Below are 13,731 nucleotides of genomic sequence, written 5' to 3'. Positions count from 1 at the left end.
AACAAAATGGAGTTGTTGAAAGGAAAAACAGGACCTTGATCACCCTTGCAAGAACCATGATTGATGAGTATAACACACCGGAGAGGTTTTGGGCTGAAGCTGTCAACACTGCTTGTTATGCATCAAACAGGCTATTTCCTCACCGGCTACTTGCGAAGACTCCTTATGAACTGCTAAATGGGAAAAAGCCAGACGTCTCATTCTTCCGGGTATTTGGGTGCAAATGCTACATCTACAAGAAACGCCATCACCTAGGGAAGTTTCAAAGACGTTGTGATATTGGTTTTCTTTTGGGTTATTCATTAAAGTCCAAAGCATATCGAGTATTCAACCATGCCACTGGCGTGGTAGAAGAAACATATGATGTGGAATTTGATGAGACTAATGGCTCCCAAGGAGCACTTGAAAATCTTGATGATGTAGGTGATGAGCCACTTAGGGAAGCAATGAAGAACATGCCTATTGGAGCTATCAAACCAAAAGAAGATGAAGAAGAGGTGCAAATCATTGACAAGCCTTCTTCATCAAATGTACCACAAGATGATGAAAAAGATGAGAGGCATGCAAATGAAGATACATTTGTCTCTCATGAACAAGCAAGGGTACAAGCCGAAGATGTTGATGCTCCAGGATCTTCTTCCCAAGTGGTTGACAGGAGAAACTCATCACTACTTCAAGCACATCCTCAAAACCAAATCATCGGGAGTCCTTCACAAGGGGTTATTACTCGATCACATAGACATGCTAATTTTATTGAACATCACTCTTTTGTTTCTTGTGTTGAGCCTACTTGTATAGATGAGGCGCTACAGGATCCAGACTGGGTGAATGCCATGCATGAAGAACTTAACAACTTCACCCGTAACGAAGTTTGGACCCTGGAGAAGCCCCCACAAGATGCAAGAATCATTGGAACAAAGTGGGTGTTCAGAAACAAACAAGATGATCAAGGTGTGATTGTAAGAAACAAGGCAAGACTTGTCGCAAAGGGATTCTCTCAAGTTGAAGGCTTAGATTTTGGAGAGACCTTTGCACCGGTTGCTCGACTGGAAGCCATCCGTATCCTACTTGCATATGCATCATGCTATGATATAAAACTTTATCAAATGGATGTAAAAAGTGCATTTTTAAATGGCTTCATAAATGAACTTGTATATGTTGAGCAACCGCCTGGATTTGAAGACCCTAGATATCCTAATCATGCTTACAGGTTGTCCAAGGCGCTATATGGGCTAAAGCAAGCTCCAAGGGCTTGGTATGAGCGTCTTCGCGACTTCCTCATCGAAAAGGGCTTCAAGATTGGGACCGTCGACACAACTCTCTTCACAAAGAAACATAACGGTGATATTTTCATTTGTCAAGTATATGTTGATGATATAATCTTTGGCTCGACAAATGACTATCATTGCAAGGAATTTGGTGAATTGATGTCGAAGGAGTTCGAGATGTCAATGATTGGTGAGCTAACATACTTCCTCGGCTTTCAAGTCAAGCAAATGAAAGATGGTAACTTTCTCTCACAAGAGAAGTATACCAAAGACTTGTTGAAAAGGTTCAACATGGAGAAGTGCAAACCAATCAAGACCCCCATGCCTACAAATGGACATCTCGACTTAGATGAGGGAGGTAACCCGGTTAATCAAACTCTCTACCGTTCTATGATTGGTAGTTTATTATACCTTACCGCATCTAGGCCCGATATTATGTTTAGTGTCTGCATGTGTGCTAGATTTCAATCTAATCCTAAGAAAGCTCATCTTCGCGCTGTTAAGAGAATTCTTAGGTATCTCAAGCACACCACAAGCGTTGGTCTGTGGTATCCCAAAGGAGCTACTTTTGATTTAATTGGCTATTCCGATTCGGATTATGCCGGTTGCAAAATTGATAGGAAAAGTACTTCTGGGGGATGCCATCTGCTTGGTAGATCACTGGTTTCATGGACATCCAAAAAGCAAAATAGTGTTGCCTTGTCAACTGCCGAAGCGGAATACATTGCCGCAGGTGCTTGTTGCACACAGATTTTATATATGAAACAAACTCTTCTAGACTATGGCGTAGTTCTAGAAAAAGTACCTTTGTTGTGTGATAATGAGAGTGCTGTTAAAATTGCTAATAATCCTGTACAACACTCTCGCACCAAGCACATTGATATCCGTCATCACTTCCTTAGAGATCATGTTGCTAAAGGAGATATCATATTAGAAGGAGTGAGGTCGGAAGATCAATTAGCGGATATTTTCACTAAGCCTCTTGATAAGACCCGCTTTTGCATGTTGAGGAATGAACTAAATATTCTTGATCTCAGAAATTTTATGTGAAATGTCAAATGGTGTTGTCACTTGCATTGCATATTTAAATTCCTTGTATTGCATCTAGGACTTGTCTAACCTAGTTGAGATAACCGCCATCAAAGCGAGTGAAAAAGCTTAACTCGGGTCAAACCTGACAAGTCTTAGTTTTTAAGCTTTTAGCACTTGAATTCTTACTTTCTATGCAATTATTGGTTCTTGAAATGTGCATGAGGTACTGCACTTAGGGGGAGTATTCAAAACTCAAATCACTCTTGAAAACCCCTAGTGCAAGCCCAAATGCAAATTTCACCATTTGCCTATTTTCTCTAAAAATTATCTAGCCTATGGCAAAATATTTTGAAAAGTATATGAGGGTGCCAATACCTGTCCCAACAAGTGTTATTTTGTGTGATTATAAGTTGGGATTTGGTTTGGTTAGGAGTTAGATAGAAAAATTCAAATTTTTCCAAACTCTCCTCTGTCTGGGCTCACCGGACAGTCCGGTGTGCACCGGACACTGCACTGTGCAATGTCCGGTGCACCGGCAGCCGCGCGCAAAAATCCTTTTTCCTGTGCGCTGTCCGGTGGTTCACCGGACAGCTACTGTGCGCTATCCGGTGTGCACCGGACAGGCACTGTAGACTGTCCGGTGTGCCCATCTCGCGTTTTAAAAAAAGGCCTCCAGCCCGACCGAGCCAGAGGCTCTGTCTCACTTCTCTGCCAGCGCCCGCGCTCTCAGCTCTCTGGCGATTCTCCTCTCCCGCCGGCGAACTTCAGCCACCGACGGCCACCGTCCCCGCTGGGCTCCGACGACCTCGCCCGTGCTCTTCCCCTCGGTGAGCAGCTACTCTCCTTCCCTCTTTCTCCCTGCTCTCGGTTTCAAAGTCTCTGTGACATTCTATTCACCACCCCCTTGTGCAAATTCAAATCCCTGTGAAATCTGGAGATTTCCTGTTGTGGAATGTGTTCCTTTGTATGCCTTAAACACCATTGCAGGTTTCTAGCTCCTTCGGGAGGGTTTTCCCACCCCAAATAAACTTTTCACCGAAACCCTAAATCCCCGCCCTTCACATGTTCGGTGAAATGCCTAAACCACCCAAACTTGCTCCAATTGAACCCAAATTTTTCAGGCACCTTCACCACACTTCCAGTAACCTACTTGCCAAATTTCACGCCAATCCGAGATCCCAGGCTTAAATTTCTCCAAAATTCCCGTTTTGAGCGATCGTTTCCGAGCCGAGTGCCCAAATATCTTTTTCTTCGACTAAATTCAAACCAAGCACACACTTCACTCATACTCACCTATATAAACCTATTCGTGAAGTCTCGGCTCAATTCCATGTCATTTCGTGCCTCATTTCGAATTCCAAACCTCCTATGTCACTATTTATCCGTCAAACGTCGCTTTTACGTCTTTTGACCTCTTGAACGTCCCGTCTCGTGCCATATCTCTCTGTTTATGTATTTATTCACATTTCATATGCTTATGACTATGTGACTAATACGTGCTCACCTCTTCTGTCATTTCAGTGACCTTGTGTGACCGTGTGCCGTCTCCCGTCCTGCCTGGATCGTCACCTCTCGTGTGAGCTTTCCAGGTAGACATCTCACTCTTTGCTAAATCTATCGGTCAATTTTGCTCTGTGCTTAGTCTCTCTATCTCATTTGCAGACTTTAGTTCAGGATGCCGCGCACGAAGAATGCGTCGGCGTCAGGGGGTGGCGATGACGAGGACCCACGTCGCCCCTTCAGGCAGGTGAAGGGCAAGACTGTCTATTTGGAGCAGCAGGAAGGCCGCAAGAAGCGACGTACGGACAGAGAGGCCCGTGCAGTAGCAGCAGCTGCAGCAGCCGCTGCGCAGGCCGCACTTGGAGATCAGCCCAATGTTCCATCCGATCAGATTGCATTCCGTGCTCGTCGTCTCACCTCCCGGCCTCGCTCCTCCACTCACACCTCCGCTTCCACTCCGCCACCCACTCTGCCTGCTCCCGTCACTCCTATTGCTCCATCCACCTCCTCAGCCATACCCACTACCTCCACTACGCCAGCTTCCACTGCTACCCCTGCTCCCGCTCCCGCTTCAGCTCCTCCTGTTCCTCCACCTCGATTCCGGGAGCGTGATGAGACTGAGGTCCGTCCACTGGTTTCGGATCCTCGTCTGTTTGATCTTCAGCGTGCTACTGCAGCCCGGGTACGTCGGTTCAGGTACGTACCCGTGGAGTCTTGGCTGCCAGCTCAGAGAGACCCAGCAGCAGGTGTTCTTTTCAGCACTCGGATTCAGGAGTCTTTCTTCCGGGCTCAGATGTCTGCTCAGATAGCGCTGCGAGTGCACCGCCTCTTGGATCTTCAAGCTTTTCTGCTTGCAGCCGGTGCTGAGTCTGAGGCGCATCTCACCTATCTGCCTGGCCTCCTGACCCTTCTGACTATCAGCGGCAGATATGTTGAGGAGTGGGTCCGCGTCTTCTACGCCTCCGTTTGGATTGACCCGGATCATCATTGGATGAGGTTCCGCTTTGAGCGAGAGGATGTCACGATCACTGCCAGTCAGATCCGACAGCTTTTTGGATTCCCTGAGTCGACTACTCGCCTTCACAGCCTCTGCTACGGCACTTCTGATCCTCCACGTCGCCCTCACGGCGGTGTGGCTCCAGGGACAGCTCACGTCGCGGCTCTGTTCCGCCCGCCTTTCACAGATGGGTCGCGACGTTCTCCAGCAGACTTCACTACAGTAGCGAAGTACTTATATGAGCTCATCAGACGGACACTCCTGCCTAGGATGGGATACAGGGAGGCTACCACTCATATTCAGCTTTGGCTCCTTGGTGCCCTGGTATCCCACTCTGAGTTTGATGTTGTGGACTTTCTGATCTGTGAGATTGAGGACACCGTTCTGGATGGGATTCGTGCTCGTCGGCAGTTACCCTATGCTCACTACTTATGCCACATTTTTGCGCAGCTGATTCAGCCACCTCGATTTCAGAGCACCCTTGAGGCCTCACGCCTTGTGTTTGGACCTTACCGCCCTGCTCCTGAGATTCCAGTACCAGCTTCTGCTTCTGTGTTTGACACTCAGGCCGAGGATGCAGCACTTCGACAGTTTGACACCCAGGGTACAGCAGCTGATGATGATGATGATGATGATGATGATGATGATTTTGGGATTCCTCCTCCGCCTCCGCCTCCTATGCCTCCACGCTCACATGATCATGAGGCTGGGAGCTCTAGTGCTGCCCCTGCTACTCCTCAGGCTATGGACCCTGCTCTTGCTTCGATTCTCCAGACTCTCACTCATCAGCAGGCTCACCTGGCAGCCGAGCAGGCCCGTTTATCCGAGAGGATGCTCTCGATGTTTCAGACTATGCAGGACAGGCAGGATGCATTTCAGCAGCAGCTACTTCAGGATCGGGCAGAGAATAGGGCATTCATGGCACTCATGCTTCAGCATTCTGGTATCTCAGCCCCTCCGGTTCAGTCTGCTCCGCCTCCTCCGCTTCACGCTCCAGTGGTGCCATCGATTTTGTCTGGACCCCCTGTTGATACCTCTCCGCTCCGGCCGGTCACCTTGGCGTTCACTTCTCCGGTTCTCAGCTCTGTCTGTCCGCAGCCGCCAGTGCCACCAGCATCTGCTGTCACCACTACCGCTGTGGCAGTATCTGTGACCGCTTCTGTTCCGGTAGCTCCTGCAGCGCGGCCTCCGTCCGAGTCAGTACCAGCTCCAGCTTCTACCGCAGATCCTGGATCCGAGACTGACTCTGACCCTCCGTCGGCGTTCGCTCTGCTACCTCGACCTCGACCGGATGCGCCCCCGCCGCCTCCTCCTGCTTCTGATGTTTAGGTTCAGGTCCCTTTTGGTGTTTGACGCCAAAGGGGGAGAGATATGAGTTGTGAGAGCTAGGGGGAGTTAGAGAGTTAGTAGAGAGTCAGAGTCATTTTGATGTAATATATGTGCCTGCTACTCTCTGCTGCTACTCTCTGTACTAGCTTTATGTTTTTGGCTCACAAACTCGTCATATACTCTCGTTGCGTATGATTGACTGGTTGTATTATGTTTTCACCTTATATCATATCACCAGTCTTCTAGCTCTTGTTTCATTAATTTACTCTCTCTTTTATATGAACAAGAATCTTATGATGTGTATGCGCTCACTCTTATTATTATGGTACACATTCCTTCTGTCAAAGATTACTGAGTATAACTAACCATTCTTTCTATTGACAGAATCTTCAAAACAAACTACTCTCACAAAACTTGTAGGGTTGTCATCAATCACCAAAAAGGGGGAGATTGAAAGCATCTAGGCCCCTGGTTGGTTTTAGTGATAAATGACAACGTAATATTATATGTGACTAACGTGTGTTTTGCAGAGACAAATGGTAAGTTAGGTCGCATGACAGGTAGAAGTACTACAACGGTGAAAACAATCCCGGAAATAAGAACTCGAAGCGACGGCTAAAACGACGGAACAAAAGGTGAAGGTCTACGGAGTCCGAGTGTCAAGGAGATGTGGACACTCGCGATTTAGTTAGATCTTTTATTCTCTTTTAGCTGTACTATAAAGAGGGGTTGTCGATGAGTAGTTTGACCAAGAGAGTTCTAGTGTAGTGTTGGTGCACAATCACACTCATATACAGTGCTAGGTGTCACTCTAGAACTCACACACAAGTTAGAGCGAAAACCGATTTGAAAATCAGCTGAAAAACAAGACTTAGTGTTGCTGGCTTAGGGGCACCGGACTGTCCGGTGTGCACCGGACTGTCCGGTGCACCCTCTGCCAGGTGGGGCCAGGCTGGTCCACAGCAGAGTCTTCCCAGTCGTAGAAACCCGAGAGCGCAGCCTTCAGAGATGAATTTTAGTGGCACACCGGACACCGCACCGGACTGTCCGGTGTGCACCGGACAGTGGACTGTTCACTGTCCGGTGCGCCATGAGTCCAACGGCTAGCTGTCAGAACTAGCCGTTGGAAGTGACCGTTGGCGCACCGGTGGCGCACCGTTGGCGCACCGGTGGCGCACCGGACTGTCCGGTGCGCCATCGCGCAGTAAATGCCTGTAACGGCTAGTTGGTGGGTGAGGGCTATTTATACCCCCTCCACCCACCATATTCAATGTCTTGCACTCCACATTTATTCCAGCACATTGGTAGAGCATTGCAAGAACCAAAAGCCTAGTGAGGAGATTAGAGAATCATAATCCGCGCTTGTTCCTCATTAGCGCTAGTGAGAGCCACCTAGAGCACACACCACTTGCATTAGGCTTCTCTTGGTCAAGCGAAAGTCTATGGCTTGTTACTCTTGCTGATCGGCATCACCTAGACGGCTTGGTGGCGTTGGGAGCTCGGTGATCACCGTGAAGATCTTGTTGGTGACCCGACTCAAGTTTGTAAGCGGTCTCGAGGGATCCACCGCGCCGGAGTGGCAAAGGATCATCTCGTAGTGAGCACTTGGTTCTTGCGAGGACCAAGGGGGAGCGATACCCTTGCGCGGGTGCTCCAACGAGGACTAGTGGAGAGTGCCGACTCTTCGATACCTCGGGAAAAATTGGAGGAGTCTTCTAAACTTTGCTTTACATTCCGCACTTAATTCAAGCACTTTACATTGTGTATTTGTTTAGCAAGTATTTGAAGTATTGTCTTACCCTTGTTACATTTCTAGTATTATATTCTTAGTGCTAGTTGTTGGGGTGAAGTTGGGCTCTTGTTTAGCTCTTGCTTAGGTTTTAATTAGTGTTGATTTTTAGAAAAGCCCAATTCACCCCCCCTCTTGGGCATCGTGATCCTTTCACACAATACATTAGTCTCCAAAACAATGTACTAAGTCTTAGAAACATACCTTTTTACTTGATTTGCACTTTATCCATCACTTCGCATAGATTAACATAAGTCCACTTGTGTTGGCACTCACTCACCAAAATACTTAGAAATGGCCCAAGGGCACATTTCCCTTTCAATCTCCCCCTTTTTGGTGATTTATGCCAACACACCAAAAAGCAACTAAAGGAAGTGCAACATCAATACAAATGAGAACTCAAAATTGTTTTGATTCAAATTTGGCATATATGGATCATTCTTTGCCACCACTTGGTTTGTTTTTGCAAATCAAACTCAATTTCCACACTTGTTGAAACATAAAGAGAGATATTTCAAGAGAAATTGATCAAAGATTCAAAAACTCCCCCTTTTTCCCATAATCAAGCCTTCTCCTCACAAGAGATCAATGTTTTGACAATAAGAGACAAACAAGAGTATTTTGACAAACAAAAACTCTAGCTCTACTATTTTCAAAATTCTCAAGTGGTAGCTGATTCATTTCTTGCTTTGGCCTTATTTTCTCCCCCTTTGGCATCAAGCACCAAAACGGGATCAATCTTGGCCCTTTAACCCCATTGCCTTACCAAAATCTTCAACTAAGAGTAACAAAGGCAATAAGAGTACAAAGATGAACTTGGAGTCAGTTACTCTTTCATCGGAGTGCAGTGGAAGTCTTGCATGGTCCAAGTCCACCTTCTCCCTTTCAAACCTCCTTTGAGACTCAATTAAGCAAACTCAAGCACACAGTTAGTCTCAAAGGGTCAAGTTGTAGCACATCTCCCCCTAAATATATGCATCACTTGCAAATGGACTTGTGAGGTCCGGGGAGTGTTTGTATAACTTGAGCACCATTAATAAATAACAAAATGCATTAAGGAACATGATCAAGGCATAAAACACATGTATGCTATAAATCAATCCAGGTTCCGCGAATCTAAGACATTTAGCTCACTACGCAGCTTGCAAAAGGTCGACTCATCTAGAGGCTTGGTAAAGATATCGGCTAGCTGGTTCTCGGTGCTAACATGAAACACTTCGATATCTCCCTTTTGCTGGTGGTCTCTCAAAAAGTGATGCCGGATGTCAATGTGCTTTGTGCGGCTGTGTTCAACAGGATTATCCGCCATGCGGATAGCACTCTCATTATCACATAGGAGTGGGACTTTGCTCATATTGTAGCCAAAGTCCCTGAGGGTTTGCCTCATCCAAAGTAGTTGCGCGCAACACTGTCCTGCGGCAACATACTCGGCCTCAGCGGTGGATAGGGCAACGGAAGTTTGTTTCTTAGAGCTCCATGACACTAGGGACCTTCCTAAGAATTGGCACGTCCCTGATGTACTCTTCCTATCGACCTTACATCCAGCATAGTCGGAGTCTGAATATCCAATCAAGTCAAGGGTAGACCCCTTTGGATACCAGATCCCGAAGCAAGGCGTAGCGACTAAATATCTAAGAATTCGCTTCACGGCCACTAAGTGACAATCCCTTGGATCGGATTGAAATCTAGCACACTTGCATACACTAAGCATAATATCCGGTCTACTAGCATATAAATAAAGTAAAGACCCTATCATAGACCAGTATGCCTTTTGATCAATGGGCTTACCTCCTTTGTTGAGGTCGGTGTGTCCGTCGGTTCCCATTGGAGTCTTTGTGGGCTTGGCGTCCTTCATCCCAAACCGCTTGATCAAGTCTTGTGTGTACTTCGTTTGGGAGATGAAGGTCCCATCCTTGAGTTGCTTCACTTGAAATCCAAGGAAATAGCTTAACTCGCCCATCATCGACATCTCAAACTTTTGAGTCATCACCCTGCTAAACTCTTCACAAGACTTTTGGTTAGTAGAACCAAATATTATGTCATCGACATAAATTTGGCACACAAAAAGGTCACCATCACAAGTCTTAGTAAAAAGAGTTGGATCGGCTTTCCCAACCTTAAAAGCATTAGCAATTAAAAAGTCTCTAAGGCATTCATACCATGCTCTTGGGGCTTGCTTAAGTCCATAGAGCGCCTTAGAGAGCTTACACACGTGGTCGGGGTACCGTTCATCCTCGAAGCCAGGGGGTTGCTCCACGTACACCTCCTCCTTGATTGGCCCGTTGAGGAACGCGCTCTTCACATCCATTTGGAACAACCTGAAAGAATGGTGAGTAGCATAGGCTAACAATATGCGAATTGACTCTAGCCTAGCCACAGGAGCAAAAGTCTCCTCAAAGTCCAAACCTGCGACTTGGGCATAACCTTTTTCCACAAGTCGTGCCTTGTTCCTTATCACCACCCCGTGCTCGTCTTGTTTGTTGCGGAACACCCACTTGGTTCCTACAACATTTTGCTTGGGACGAGGCACCAGCGTCCAAACTTCATTTCTCTTGAAGTTGTTGAGCTCCTCTTGCATGGCCAACACCCAGTCCGGATCTAGCAAGGCCTCTTCTACCCTGAAAGGCTCAATAGAAGAGACAAAAGAGTAATGCTCACAAAAATTAACTAATCTAGAATGAGTAGTTACTCCCTTGCTTATATCACCCAAAATCTGGTCGACGGGATGATCCCTTTGAATCGTCGCTCGAATTTGGGTTGGAGGTGCCGGTTGCGCTTCTTCCTCTATCACATGAACATCTTGTGCTCCCCCTTGATCACACGCCTCTTCTTGATGAACATGTTCATCGTCTTGAGTTGGGGGATGCACCATTGTTGAGGAAGAAGGTTGATCTTGCTCCTTTTGTTCCAGTGGCCTCACATCTCCAATCGCCATGGTGCGCATTGCGGCCGTTGGAACGTCTTCTTCATCTACATCATCAAGATCAACAACTTGCTCTCTTGGAGAGCCATTAGTCTCATCAAATACAACGTTGCTAGAGACTTCAACCAAACCCGATGATTTGTTGAAGACTCTATACGCCTTTGTATTTGAGTCATAACCTAACAAAAACCCTTCTACAGCTTTGGGAGCAAACTTAGAATTTCTACCTTTCTTCACTAGAATGTAGCATTTACTCCCAAATACACGAAAGTAAGACACATTGGGTTTGTTACCGGTTAGAAGCTCATATGAAGTCTTCTTAAGGAGGCGATGAAGGTAGACCCGGTTTATGGCGTGGCAAGCCGTGCTCACGGCTTCCGTCCAAAACCGTTCTGGCATCTTGAATTCACCAAGCATCGTCCTCGCCATGTCTAGTAGTGTCCTGTTCTTCCTCTCTAGCACACCATTTTGCTGTGGTGTGTAGAGAGCGGAGAACTCGTGCTTGATTCCTTCCTCCTCAAGATACTCCTCCACTTGAAGGTTCTTGAACTCGGACCCATTGTCGCTCCTTATCTTCTTCACTTTGAGCTCAAACTCGTTTTGGGCTCTCCTTAGGAAGCGCTTGAGGGTCCCTTGGGTTTCAGATTTATCCTGTAAAAAGAATACCCAAGTGAAGCGGGAAAAATCATCAACTAAAACAAGACCATACTTACTTCCTCCTATGCTTAGATAGGCGACGGGTCCGAAGAGGTCCATATGAAGTAACTCCAGGGGTCTTGATGTTGTCATCACATTTTTGGCATGATGAGAGCTTCCCACCTGTTTACCTGCTTGACAAGCTGCACAAGGTCTATCTTTTTCGAAAGTTACATTAGTTAGACCTGTCACGTGTTCTCCCTTTAAAAGCTTGTGAAGGTTCTTCATCCCCACATGTGCTAAACGGCGATGCCACAGCCAGCCCATGCTAGTCTTAGCAATTAAGCATGCATCTAGACCGGCCTCCTCTTTTGCAAAATCAACTAAATAAAGTTTGTCGTCTAGTACACCCTTAAAAGCTAATGAATCATCACTTCTTCTAAAGACAGACACATCTACATTTGTGAATAAACAGTTATATCCCATATTACAAAGTTGACTCATAGACAACAAGTTATATCCAAGCGACTCTAAGAACACATTAGAAATAGAGTGCTCGGATGAAATAGCAATTTTTCCTAACCCTTTCACCTTGCCTTGGTTCCCATCACCGAATATGATTGAATCTTTGGGATCCTTGTTCTTGACGTAGGAAGAGAACATCCTCTTCTCCCCTGTCATGTGGTTTGTGCATCCGCTGTCGATAATCCAGCTTGAGCCCCCGGATGCATAAACCTGCAAGGCAATTTAGGCTTGGGTCTTAGGTACCCAACTCTTGTTGGGTCCTACAAGGTTAGTACAAATAGCCTTAGGGACCCAAATGCAAGTTTTATCTCCCTTGCATTTTGCCCCTAATTTTCTAGCAACCACCTTCTTATCCTTTCTACAAATAGCAAAGGAAGCATTTAAAGCATGATAAATTGTAGGAGGTTCATTCATTACTTTCCTAGGAACATGAACAATATTTCTTCTAGTCATATGATGAACAACATTTTTCCTAGCCAAATTTCTATTATGCATAATAGAAGAACTAGAAGCAATCATGACATGAGAATCAAAAGCATCATAACTTCTATCAACATTCCTAGAATGTCTCCTATCATGATACATGAAAGCATGGTTCTTTTGAACACTACTAGCCATAGGGGCCTTCCCTTTCTCCTTGGTGGAGATGGAAGCCTTATGGCTCGTTAAGTTCTTGACTTCCCTCTTGAAGCCAAGATCATCCTTAATTGAGGGGTGTCTACCAATCGTGTAGGCATCCCTTGCAAATTTCAGTTTGCCAAATTCACTCTTGCTAGTCTTAAGTTGGGCATTAAGACTAGCCACTTCATCATTCAAATTAGAAATTGAAACTAGATGTTCACTACAAGCATCAACATTAAAATCTTTACACCTATTGCAAATTGCAACATGTTCTACACAAGATGTTGATTTATTAGCTATTTCTAACTTAGCATTTAAATCATCATTTATGATCTTTAAGCTAGAAATAGAGTCATGGCATGTAGACAATTCACAAGAAAGTATTTCATTCCTTTTAATTTCTAAAGCAAGGGATTTTTGTGCCTCTACAAACTTATCATGTTCTTCATACAAAAGATCCTCTTGCTTTTCTAATAACCTATTTTTATCATTCAAGGCATCAATTAATTCATTAATTTTATCAACCTTAGTTCTATCTAGGTCCTTGAATAAACATGAATAGTCTATTTCATCATCGCTAGATTCTTCATCACTTGAGGAAGCGTAAGTACTAGGAGCAATCCCGCCAACGGCGGCGCCATGACCGGGAATGGCCCAATCCGTTCCCCCGCGACCTAACTCTCTCCCGTGCCCGGCTTTACGTAGAATAGACAACATGGAAGACGCTCTGTGCTCCCATACCAGGTTTCCCCGCGAGTAGCGGACTGCCCCCATCTCATAGCGGACTCCGTCGTGCGGTGTACTCCGGTGAGAAATCCCCGTGCAATAAGCCCACGATTCGTCCCTGGTCTAGGCGCTATACAACGTACAAAGGAGGACGAAAACATGGCAGAGGTCTCACCTTGATTGGCGCGGTCAAAGGCCAAGCCCACGATGGCGTGCGGAAACTGCGGTGGCAGCACCTTCTTCCCTCTGATCCCCCTCTCACACTCTACTCTGTCTATGGCAATGGAACTTCTAGGACGAGGCGACCCGGTCGCGTGCAAAGGAAGGCGACCCGGTCGCGTGCAAAGGAAGGCGACCACACTCTTAAACAACCCAGGTATGGCGA

This window comes from Zea mays, chromosome 4 (assembly GCF_902167145.1).
Source record: "Zea mays cultivar B73 chromosome 4, Zm-B73-REFERENCE-NAM-5.0, whole genome shotgun sequence".
NCBI classification, from domain to species: Eukaryota; Viridiplantae; Streptophyta; class Magnoliopsida; order Poales; family Poaceae; genus Zea; species Zea mays.
Note: the sequence above shows the minus strand (reverse complement) of the source record.